We start from the raw sequence: 9340 nt of genomic DNA on the forward strand, positions 1-9340 counted from the left end.
CCTAAGGCAATAGCTCCTGTTTATTTTTGTAGGAAATTATATGTATTCATCTATATTTGTTGTAGAAAATTTAGTTTTATTTATTTAACTCACTATGACTTCGCTGATTGTGTTATGATGAACTCAACAAGCATAAAACCTAGTGATTAACCACCTGTTTCTCTCCATATAACAATTATCACATAAGTTAAAAAAAATGACTATGGCAAAGACATTTTTATCGCTCAAAGCCAAATTTTGACTTTTTCTTTGATAGTACCCGCCATATTATGCAGAGGGTGCTCAATAAATGTGAATTCACTTACGAATTACCATGAGTTCACCATCTCAAAGAAGCAAATTAAAAAAAAAAAAAAAAGAGAGAGAATGAAACCAGTTTTGTTAGTAAAAATCATACATCTATGTGAGGGCTGATCTCAATTACCCTGATGATTTTCTTCACATCAAAATTCAATTTGCCATTGTTATAGTTTGGATGCTTTTTCAAATACCCAACTATTCTACTGCAAGAATTGATAGCCTATTTAAAAATCTGAACTTGCTTGAAATTTTACTAATAATGGTACTACTCAGAGCCAAGAATTTATCAAATACTTACATTTGCCTCATAATGTTTGGGGATATTTGGAAAACATTTCACAATCACCACTGTTCAAAGGAAAACATTGTCTTTGCTTGTAATGACCAAAGCACTTACTTTTTTTGGAAATGTTTTCACCCAAAGAAAAAGGTTTTCATTTAGAAATGTAAACATTTTGGCTGTGAGGGAGGTACCAAATAAAAGATTCCCTGATTGCTTTAAATGAGCCATTTAGAAAACCCTTGCCAACATAGACACGGTTAGTCAGTAGTCTACAATGTGTCAAAGCGTTCCACCTTCTTTGGTGCTTTGCAAATCACACCAGGGATTTGAGTAAATTAAGTTAGTTTTTTCACTAGAAACCAGATGTTGTACCTCCACTGAGTTTTGTTTGGGAAAACAATGCATTATTAAGTGACTATGAGCCAAGCTATCAGGAAGAAATACTGCATCTGGGTGTCAAAATTTATGTTAAGTTTCAACCTGCTGTAATAGAAAGTCTTCGAGGTAATACTCAGCCCCCGCTAATAGAAATCTGGAATGACATAAGATGATTACTAAATTTTTTAAATTCCAAAGATGTGTGACAGGCCATAGAGTAGTTCAAAAACACCTTCAGTAGAGTTAGCAAATAGAATGAGTTGTCAAAAATGAAGCAGGATGTGTGTGTGTGTGTGTGTGTGCACACGCGCACATGCATGTGTATCAAAAAGCCCATATTAATAAAGCCAATTAGAATCAGAAACCCAACTCAGCCAATGCATCCAGATTCTAGAAGGTAACTAATCAAGCTATGTAGAATAAAAAGGAAAGAAGGAGAGGAAAAAGGAGGGAAGTTAAACAGAATGAAGAATGGAGGGAAACAAACAAAAAGGAAAGGAGGGGTGGTGGGAGGGAAGGAAAGAAGCATGAAGAGAGGGAGAAAAGAAAGGAGGAAGAAATGAGAGAAGGGGAAAGAGAAAGAAAGGAAAGAAACATTTAGAAACTGGAAGCATATTTATCAACTCAAATGTATGTCTAAACCTCCCAGATTGTGGCTATAAGTAATTGCACTTTGCTCACCCATAAGATTTCTAACTACCAAGAGATATGTCCGTTTTAGAATATCCCAGTTTTTCTGGGCATCCTCAAAGCATTGTCTCACATGAGCAAACAACTTGTCCACTGCAAATCATGACACAGGATCTGCCCCATTCCTCTCCTCTTGCTTTTATTGTACTTGCCACTGACATGCCTGTCAAGCCAAATGCTAAAACCTTCCTGCCACTGCCCAATTATGTTACTTTCAACTTTCTTTCCCTAAGGATATTAAATCGTGTTGTACAAGGCATCTTCCATGTATCTCAAGGTATTCCAAGATATGTTGAAACACAAGGTACTGATGGTTTGTATGAAATAATAGGAAAATGACCTCTTTCATAATTAAGTTTCAGATTTTATGAGTCTCTATGTACAAGCACAGATGATTGTCAGCCTAGGTGACATACTTTTTCTTGAATGGTTAAGTCAGCTTATGGCCCTTTCTTTTCTACTGTAGGAGATCAAACCTAACCCAAGGAGCTGGCACTTCCTCACATCTTACTCAGTCTCTCACTATCAGCATCATTTCCCCATCCCAAACTCTTCCTCTTACAAATTTTCAAAGAAAAAATGTCCTCACATGCCAGTTGATGTATAGAGACACAGGGGAAAAGATGCTCACATGCCAGCAAGTTTGCATTAATAACATCTTGGATCAGGTAAGTCCATATATGCATTCTTATATGTAATTATACATGTATTTATATTTTTTCAACTCTATACTTTTTATATTATAATTATACATGAAGCCCTTTTCCTAATTGTCCATATCATAAAACTTACAATTTCATGAAAATACACTCACAGGATTTCATGGAAGGAGGAAGAAGGCATTTCAGACAAACTACACATTTTCAAGAACATTTTTATGTGACAGCTTTATTGAATTCACTGATTTAGTGGACGTATTAGTTAGCTATTGCTGTGTAACAAATAACCTCAACAGATAATTATTTAAAACAATAAACAATAACTACAGAGAACAAACTGATGGTTACCACAGGGGAGGTGGGTGGGGGGACAGGTTAAATAGTGATGGGGATTAAGGAATGAACTTGTTGTGATGAGCACTGGGTGTTATACGGAAGTATTGAATCACTATATTTTACAGCTCTAACTAATATTACAGTGTAAATTAACTAATTGGAATTTAAATAAAAACTTTAAAAATGAATAAAAAACAATAAATATTTATTATTGAACTATTTCTGTGGGTCAGAAATTCGGTTTAGCTGAGTGGTTGTGACTTTGGTTCTTTTATGAAATCACAGTCAAGATGTTGAGAAAGACCGCAGTTATCTAAAGGCACTACTGGGGCTAGAACATATGTTTCTAAGATGGTCCAGATGCCTCCAAAATGGTTGTTTTTTTTTAAGATTTTATTTATTTATTTGACAGAGATAGAGACAGCCAGCGAGAGAGGAACACAAGCAGGGGGAGTGGGAGAGGAAGAAGCAGGCTCATAGCAGAGGAGCCTGATGTGGGGCTCGATCCCATAACACCGGGGTCACGCCCTGAGCCGAAGGCAGACGCTTAACCACTGTGCCACCCAAGCACCCCCAAAATGGTTGTTGAAAAGAGGCCTCCTTTTCTTGTTACGTGTACCTCTCCACAGGACTGCCCCAGTATCCTCACAACATGGCAGCTGGCTTCTCCAGGAGAGAGCAAGAAAGAAATCACAATGCCTTTCAGGACCTCATCTCACAAGTCACATGCCATCACTTCTGCCACAATCTCTTTAATTAGAAGATAGTTACTAAGTCTATCCCACATGTGGTTAGAGGGTAAGATTTAAGCTGTGCCTTTTGAGAAGAGGAGTATCAAAGACCTTTGGATATATTTTAAAACACTACAGGAGGAATATGTAAAGTATTTGACAAAGGCTCACTCAGAAAAAAAATATGGCTAAGATTGGATGAATCCAGGCTTCCATCATTGGAGATTCTGTCTAAGACACTATACTGTACCTTAATGCAAAATAGATACTGGATGTGTATACAAGGTTTTGGTCTATTTCAAGGTCTTTACTTGACTGAAATAGAGATAGACTCCATTCTCAATCCCTGTTCCTTTTTGTTGTTGTTAGTATGTGCAGAATTTATTTTCTAGTAAATGATGAGAAACTTCATTTCATTCCTTCATCACAATGATAGTGTCTATACTGGCAGATGGAACTTTGGAGTGGCCTAGATAGACCACTTATACAAGACATGGGAATTGCGTACATGATTTTCTGACCAGGTCTTGAAAATGTGTAGTTTGTCTGAAATGCCTTCTTCCTCCTTCCATGAAATCCTGTGAGTGTATTTTCATGAAATTGTAAGTTTTATGATATGGACAATTAGGAAAAGGGCTTCATGTATAATTATAATATAAAAAGTATAGAGTTGAAAAAATATAAATACATGTATAATTACATATAAGAATGCATATATGGACTTACCTGATCCAAGATGTTATTAATGCAAACTTGCTGGCATGTGAGCATCTTTTCCCCTGTGTCTCTATACATCAACTGGCATGTGAGGACATTTTTTCTTTGAAAATTTGTAAGAGGAAAGAGTTTGGGATGGGGAAATGACGCTGATAGTGAGAGACTGAGTAAGATGTGAGGAAGTGTGTTTTATGGCCAGCTCCTTGGGTTAGGTTTGATCTCCTACAGTAGAAAAGAAAGGGCTGAATCATATTGCCATTGGCAGGACAGTTCGAAGTACCAAATGGTCTGGAAAACATTAGAAGGAAAAGGAATATATACCAATATAATTAATTATATTAGGATAAAAATCTGTCTTACCCTTCTATCTTAGAGATGAACTGTAACAGCAACAACAACAAAAATAAGCTATTTCATTTTTTTCTTCCCCAAGATTAGCAGCTTAATGTGTAGGTGCAGGATGGATATTAGACATCTGGCTTCACAAGAGTAAGTATCAACAGTGGCAACATAAGCAGAAAATTGTTATAATATTAGCAATTCAAATTCAAGTATCAGATCAGTGTGGTATTGGAATCATTCATTGGAATATGTTTGGAGGCCACAACTTTTCTCAGCAAAACTTCCTTTTTCAAGCAAAATAATATGGTGTTTCTCAATGTGTGTATCAAAATATGCCATTCAATGATATTAAAATGACTTAATGTTCAACCATAACTTTGGTATCATTTACAACATCAAAATTTATTTAAGCTGTGGATCAAATAGGATGTTCTAAAATTGTGGTCTCACTACTGTTATTCCAACTTTAACACACAGTAAATCCTGTGATGTCAGCATCTAGGAAAAACTCTGGCTTTTATCTATTCTAATTCTATCTCTCTAACATTTAAATTGTGACTTGTTTTCAGTTTGTCACTTAAATATCACCTATGATATACATAAAAAAAGACTCAGTATCAAATTCAATTATATCAAGGGAAATCCTATTCTTTCTTCTTCTGTCAAACAGATGAAGCATTTCACTGACACAGTCTTTAGTAATGGCCACTGCAAAATGATTTCTCTGTATCTCGGTTTAATATTTACATTTTCAGAAGCTACCTGAACTTATAAGGACACAGCTGTAACAGGACCTGTTTTTATTTTTTCCATATAGCCTCAGTATGAGTTAGCCTTCGCTGTGTAACAAATTGCACTGAAACTTAGCAGTTAAAACAACAAGGACTCATAATTGTTTAGGTTAGCTGGATAATTCTTCTGGACTGAACCAGCTTAGTTGATATCTGCTGAACTCAGTCATGTGGCTGTGATTATTTGGAAGGTCAGCTGTAAGATCCAGGATGGTATCACCCCTACACATCTGGCAGTTGACAGCCGGTCTCTTGGCACAACTGAGGGGACTATGCCACATGTTTCTCATCATCTAGTAAAATAGAGTGGGCTTTTTCAAATGGCTGTCCTTGGGTTTTCCATAGCAGCAAGAGAAGGAAAGCTACTCTACTTGCCATCATGTTTAGAATGACCCATCATGCAAGCATCTGATATGGCTAACTCATTTGCAAGGAGGAGAGATGGGCTCCACTTATTGATGGGAGGATCTGTCATGCCACAGTGCAAGAGTATGAAAGAAAAGAATCTACAACATTTTTTTACAGTGTATAGCCATCCTATTGTCTCAAACTTTGTAAGAATATAGGGGTTCAGTTGGATTCACAGAATAGGTGTAAGTAGTGTGTAATAATGAAATGACCATAGCTTTGGAGTAAAAAAAAAAATGATGTGACATTTCATGTATTCATTCATTCATTTATTCATTCAAACATTATACATTTATTGAATATGTAGATTATTCCAGACAATTCATTCAATAATCATTGATTCATCAAATGTTTATTAGTATTTCTTATGTTCTAGGGCAATTCTGGGCACTAGAGTTTTGACAGAAGACAAGACAATGACAGAGAAGGAAAGTTCTGCTCTCATGGAATTTGTATTCCAAATAGACCAACACACACATACATATACATATAGCAGAAAATATTTTAAAAAGAAGTAGAAACAAAATAATTTATTTGACATAGATGGTCAGTGAAAATATCTTTGAGGAGGTGACATTTCATCTGAAAGCTGACCACGGGAAAGTATTTATCCTTCAAAATGGAGATCCCAGTATTGGAAATAGAGAAAACATCCAATGTAAGATCCTACGACAATGATGAGCTTGATGTTTCAAAGAATAAAATGAGACAAGTGCTTGGACAGAACTGTATGAGCAAGGTAAAGGGTATCAGGAATGAGATAGGTTGCTTGATCATGCCCAGGCTTTGAATTCTGGATTTAGGAATTTATGCTTATTTTCAGATATTAGAGGCATAGTCAGGAGGGTTGATATGGGCCATAGGTGAATACATCCAACTGGCCCTGTGGACTTTATGCCCCATGGGAATAGGCAGAGCTAGAGCAGGACTAGAGTAAGATCTTCTATAGCACAAAATCTAAGGAAGTGAACCTTATTACCAGTTAAGGGTGCAGTCCCTGCCTACAAGGATTTCCCTCAAGTCTGGCTGAGGGGACAGTATTTTAAATACATGATAGAAAATGCTTGTTGAGGATTATGCACATATTGCTTGACCCAAAAAAAAATATTACATAGGCTATAAAAGGTTATAAGTAAAAGTACTTCACAGATTATTCTAGAAAGACCCAAGCAAGACCTAATACATGTTATATTCCTTCCTTTAAAAATAATACATAAAAATACCAACTTTAAACAATGTCAAGCTGAATAGGAATCACAAAAGAAGGTTTTACAAAATTGAGTCATTGCCTTAATTCCCCAAACCTGTTCTTTAACATTACACTTGGATGTCTAGCTCCATCACTCCCTAACTCTCTGTGTCTCTGGAATCCACACCTCACTATCAGAAACATAGATGTCAGCTTAATCTCTTTATATTACACATCTGTCCAATATTTCAGATCACACTTGCCAACATTAGTGTGAAATATCTATTTATGATTACATTTGTAAGATATGGATTCAATCTCCCTTTGATTATCTATTACAGCAATAGTGTGATTGAAAAACTACATACATGCCAAGAAAAATTATCTAATTTATGGTGTGTGTTCAAAGGCTAAAGAAAATTCTTCATATTCCACAAGGAAGATGAGTACAGTTTTACAAAATAATAAAGGTCAAAATTTTAATTTATCTTAGGTAATCATTCTTTTTATATTTAAAAATGCAAGCATATTATCATTTTAATTCAGTTTTGCTTGTTTTTAAAAATTAAAAACAACAATTTGAGTTTGTATCTACATCCCTATTACTTTAATATGAATGATTGATTCCATACATTTTTGTACCTTAAATCTTGTTTTACACTTGCTGGTAGATATCAAATGCTCTCTGAACCAAAATCACTGGTGAAAAACATGAAGACTTGTTTTCTTTTCATAAAGTCTTTCTCTCCCATTCTCTCTATTATGTTTCCTATAGTGATGCTTCTTTTCTCCCCACAAAAACCCACAAACACACATGACACAGAAACTATCTATAAATACACAAACAAATCACTTCCCTTCACTGTTCTGTAGACTAAAATAATAACTCATCAGGAACAGCTTAGACAAGCAGTTATTTGCAGGGCTCAAAGCATCATGTCTACTAAATGATGATGATTTCACTACATCATGTAGAAATTCATTTTCAATTCTGCAGTGTTGGTATATTAATTAATATTTATTTAGTTTTGGGAAAAAGGAGCACAACAATCAAATAAATGTCTCCAGCAAATATTAATACCTTTATATCTCCATGATTACTGACATTTATTCATTCAACAAATATGTATTAATAATCTCTTACTATTTTCTAAGTGCTATATTATACACTTGGAATAAGAAGCTATACAAGACATAATGGGAGAAACAACAGAAGGCAGAAATGATGAATCATCTTACTGTTGCTCAGGTGGGGAGCATCAGTGAAGGTTTCACATAGGAGGTAAAACATAGACCATAGAGACTTAAAGAACAAATTGAAGGTATACTGGTTTACAAAGAGAGAAATAAACAATAAATAAGGACAGAACTGAGCCTAAACATAAAAGTCTGAAATACCCTCCTTCAACCTGGTCCAGCAAGTGTTTTGGTTTACTGAATCTTAGGTCTTAGTACAGTAATGATGGGAAATAAGGCTCAACACACTGGCAAGGGGCAATGGCTAAAGAAATTTTTAATGCCAGATTAAAGAGTTTAAAATTAACCTTGGCCATATGGAGAACCACTAAACAGTTCTAAGCAGGGGTACGGTTGGGAAAATTTGGAAACAGCATAGAAGATGAACTGATCAACAAAGAAATAATTTAGAAAGCTCCCCTGCCCGAGCACCAAATACAGCTTACATCATAGGGGGATAGGATGGACACCGCAGACACAGAAAGTAGAGCAAATCATGTTCCTAAAGGAAAGTCCCAAAAGTTGGACTAGCGAGACCCCAACATTATTGGGTATCCACACGGGGAGTTTTTATCAGTTTTTCCATGAAGACATCCCAGAGAAATGTTAATTTGGTTTTTTAGTCTCCATTCACAGTCAGAAACACATTTTACTTTATGAACTATACATAAGCCTCTATAAGTCTCTATTGTTCAAACTCCACACACACCTAAGGTTCAAACAAAATATTTCATAAAACTGTCATCCTTAGACCATGCCAGCCATTTGGACATTGTCAGTTCTTTCATTTCTATGTCACAGAAAATATGCATAAGACCTTCTAAATTGATTACATAACCCTCTCATAGATGGTGATCAGAAGTCTAAACAATACTAGTTTAGAAAAGAAGAGCATCTGGATCATTTGAACTAATGGTTGCCTGTGTCCAGGTCCAGCCACATGTATGCTGGCCTAAAAAAACGGCTAGAAAAACAGATGTGGAGCAGTTAGCACCCGCCCAGTCAGCTGCACCTGATACCCAAGAAAAGCCACTGTCTCTGAATTATATCATATCACTAGCTACCAAAGTATCAGTAGTTACAATAACATATCTTCTGTTTCTAATAAATCTTCCCTGGGCATATCAGATCATTGTGTTCCAAAGTGGTTTAGCATAACTAGAGAGCTGTTCTGTGTTACACGAATTGGCTCAAGTTCTAACTGCCTTTACTACATACTAATTTTTATTTATATCACTTGAAAAATATCTCCAAATACACGATTGTTTTATATATATAAT

This window comes from Ailuropoda melanoleuca, chromosome 14 (assembly GCF_002007445.2).
Source record: "Ailuropoda melanoleuca isolate Jingjing chromosome 14, ASM200744v2, whole genome shotgun sequence".
Classification (NCBI taxonomy): domain Eukaryota; kingdom Metazoa; phylum Chordata; class Mammalia; order Carnivora; family Ursidae; genus Ailuropoda; species Ailuropoda melanoleuca.